This window comes from Mus caroli, chromosome 16, assembly GCF_900094665.2.
Source record: "Mus caroli chromosome 16, CAROLI_EIJ_v1.1, whole genome shotgun sequence".
NCBI classification, from domain to species: Eukaryota; Metazoa; Chordata; class Mammalia; order Rodentia; family Muridae; genus Mus; species Mus caroli.
This window is the reverse complement of record NC_034585.1, coordinates 18,063,392-18,067,424: the sequence shown is the minus strand read 5'-3', so window position 1 is coordinate 18,067,424 and position 4,033 is coordinate 18,063,392.

Here is a 4,033-nt window from a genome sequence, read left to right as displayed (position 1 = left end):
CCATACAGAAACACCCTATTTTATGTTAACTTAAAAATGTGTGTGTGTGTGTGTGTGTGTGTGTGTGTGTGTGTGTTAAAAGAAGTTATATCATTTGGGGTAATAAAGATCCCTCCTAGAGACTATTTAATAAAAGCTCCAGGAGCAGGCCTGGTGACTTAGTTTGGGTTTTACTGCTGTGAACAGACACTATGACCAAGGCAACTCTTGTAAAAACAACATTTAATTGGGGCTGGCTCACAGGTTCAGAGGTTGAGAGCTTCAGTCCATTATCAAGACAGGAGCATGGCAGTGTTCAGACAGGCATGATGCAGCAGGTGGTGAGAATTCTACATCTTCATCCAAAGGCAAACAGGAAAAGGTTAGCTTCCAGGCAGCTAAGAAGAGAATCTTAAAGCCCACTCCCACAGTGACACACCTACCCTAAGGCTAAACCTCCAAATAGTGCCACTCTCTGGGCTCAAACATATTCAAACCACTACACATGGGAATCTTCTCTTTCAGTTCTTGGTCAGGGGAAACCAAAAGTCTCAAAACAACACATGCTTTTGCTACTGCCCTTGGCTCCTACCAGAACATGGAGACCCTACTGCTAAAGACACACCCATTTCAGACACAGAACTTGGAAAAATTGAGCTGGAACTGACCTGAAAGCTGCTTAAGCCTGAGTTTCCCGGTATGATAATACTTATTTATCTTGGAGGCATCTAGATTTAGATTTCAATAGTGTCCTAGGATCAGAACTCTCAGGATTTAGTTAGAGCCAGGCTCGGTGAGTAATCTTAGCACTTGGGAAATGGAAGCAACAGGATCCTGAGTTCAAGGCCAGCATTAGCAAGTCTGAAGCAAGCCTGGGCTGTGTCAATCTGTGTGCAAAGACAAGACAAAACAAAACAAAACAAGACAAAACAAAACAAAATCTAATCAGCACTAAGAAGAGTAGGAATCATTTGCTGAGGAAAAGCCATGGAGCAACAAGGTGGCTGTCTACAACCCATGACGCTCTCACCAGAACCCAGCCATGAAGCCTTTAGGTATATGCTGCTGCTCTGAGCTTGGACTTCTGGCCCCAGAACTTCACAAAGTTACCAGCTTTTGTTTAAGACCCATTCCATGTCATTTTATAATTGAGTCCCTTGTTGATGAAGACAGAATTTTAACCATGGAACTGTTTATATTACTTAATTTCAAGTCCCTGTAACAGAGGCAGGGTTTTTGTTTGTTTTTGTTTTTTGTTTATTTTGCTTCCAGGAGTCAGAGGGCTTAGCCCATTGCAGTGTGTGAAACAGACTGAGGAAAGAGATCACATCTCAGCAGCAGAGGTGAAGTGGAAACTTCTGGTGTCTTTGGAAAGTCAGGTATGTCCAACAATGTTTTGCTGGGGCACACAGGTGAGAGAATATTTTGCTAAAGCAGATATGTGAAAGAATGTTTTCCTGAAGCAGATACACATGAAAGGAAGTTTTGCTATAGCATACACGAGAAAGGATGAGTAATGTTTAGAAAAAATATAAATATGACCCCACAGACAGTGGGAATTCAAGCATTGGTTTGCTTTGCTGAGGACACACATGTACTGGTTCGCCTTAGATTGGATTATTGAGCTTCACTTGTGGTGACATCATAGAGAGAAACTTGACAAAGAACTTCTTATGAGGTTCTTATGGTTTCTTGCCCCTGCCTCAAACTCAGGCGGTTGGCAAGTCTTAAGGTTTTTTTTTCTGGATTTAACTGCAGTTGCTGATTCATGTGTGGTGTTTGCTGAGTGGACTGGACTGAGAACAAAGAAGCTTGGAATCACCCCAAAGAACTATTTCTAAACAGGTCCACTTCCCGTGTATCCTAATAACCTTTCTTTTCCACTGCCTCTGAGGGGTTGTTGGCCACAAGAGAGGTTGAACCCTTATTAAAGCAGATGGAGAAAAATGTATGCCTAAAGAAGTGTGTCCACTATGGTGGGGTAGCATGACGGAGTATCTCAGATGTCAGCAGGTGAATGTATAACAGAGGCTGTTCACATCACAGCAGACCAGAGAACAAACACACAGATCTCAGCAAAACATGGTAGAACCTTTAAAGGCCTGCCCCCTACTTTTGCAGGATAAATAAACCTTTAAGTTCCACAGTCTCCTCAGATAGCAACCATGGAACAGGAGGTTAAATGACATTTAATGTGAGAGACATTGCAGAGTCAAATCACAACTCTGTTGCTGTGACAAACACTTTAAAATGTGGAAGAATCACCCACTGATAAGAGAATCTAGGCACCTGTTAGCAGGTGCTGAGGCATGCTTGTAACAGGGAGGATTCACTGGAAGTATGTGACTCAAACCCTCCAGCCCACTTGTTTTCATGGATGTCCATTAGAGTCACTGGGATCCTTTAATAATATCAGCAGGGTTTGAGGGTCATCCTCTAACATTACACTTGACTGGCCTAGGATTAGATTTAAGTATTTATGTTTTTAGACTCCCCATAAAGACACAAAGGATAACTTACATATCATTTCAATTAGTTTTCCTGAGAAGGGGGACACACACTGTACTGTATAGTAAGTACAGTACAGTACAGGCCAGTCTGGAACTTACTATGTAGCCCAAGCTGGTCTTGAATGCACAGAAATCCTCTTATTTTAGACTCCAAAGTGTTGGGATTTCCACCTTGGAACACCATGCCTAACTCGTGGTCCTACTTATGAAGGATGCCTAAATCAGCCAAAACCGTGGAAACAGAACGTACTAGATCTGATGTCCTCTTCTGACCACCACAGACTCCTGTACTCATTGTGGTATACAGACATACTCACAGACACATTTTATTTGCATACATTAAAAAAAAAAGAAAAGAAAAGAAAAATGGGCAAGCCAGGAAGAGGCAGAGGAGAAATCTAGGCTGATAAGCCTAGGAAAAGATCAAAGCAATTAGAGACAAGCAAGTAATACAACAGCATTGGCGTGTGTAGACTGGCTTCTGTTTCAAAGCTGGCTGACACCAAGCTGGAAGGATTTTGCCATCAGTCATCATTGCATCACTGAAGAGTAGGTGGCTATGAAAAGGATTAGAAGGTGTGGCCCTGTAGGTTTAGGTGGAAATGAGTCCTTCCTGAGCATTGCCTCTGCACAGGAAATCCCCACCCAGCCCACAATGGAACACAGAAGTTCACAACAACAGCTTTCTGTAGGAGAAGTAAGGACAACCCAATAGCTGTCTATTACCATACCAAAAGTTACCTTTGGCTGGGAGGAGACAGATGGTAGAGCTACCAGTAAAAGGAGAATAGGTAAGTGCCAATAATAAAATGCAAAAGACAGATAAAGAAGAACAAACCTGGGGCTGGAGAGATGGCTCAATGGTTAAGAGCACTGACTGCTCTTCCCGAGGTCCTGAGTTCAATTCCCAGCAACCACATGGTGGCTCACAAACATCTGCAATGGGGTCTGATGCCCTCTTCTGTGTGTCTGAAAACAGCTACATTGTATTCATATACATAAAATAAATTTTAAAAACATAAGTAAATAAACTTCGATTCATGACTGTATTAAAAAAAAAAAAAAGAAAAGAAGGAGAAAAGAAACCTCTTCAGTTCAGGAAAAAGAAAGCAGTCATGAGTCAAGGGAAGAGAAAGCATGCACACAGAATCTTAATGATGTACAATGCAAGCTCACAGCTGAGGGACCCCAGATCAGTCAGGGAGACACACTGTATGCACAGTTGGAAGAATTGAAGTTGGCTTGATGGTGAAGGCAATTGTGTGTGTGAGTGTGACCACGTAAGAACACACTCTTCCTAGATAGCTAGTGTCAGAGAAGTTCACTCACACAGAAACCGGTAGAGTTCTACAGCAGGTTGAAAGACTCCAAAACTCCCAAAGGGAGGCACTTACTCAAGCCTCGGGACAGCCGCGCACCCAAGAAGACACTGAGACCGAACTTAAGATGTATAGAGAGTAAGATTTAATACAGCAATGACAAGAAAGCACATAAAAAGCACATATACCAGATATCTGGGGTCGAAACTCATGCAGCCAGCAAGG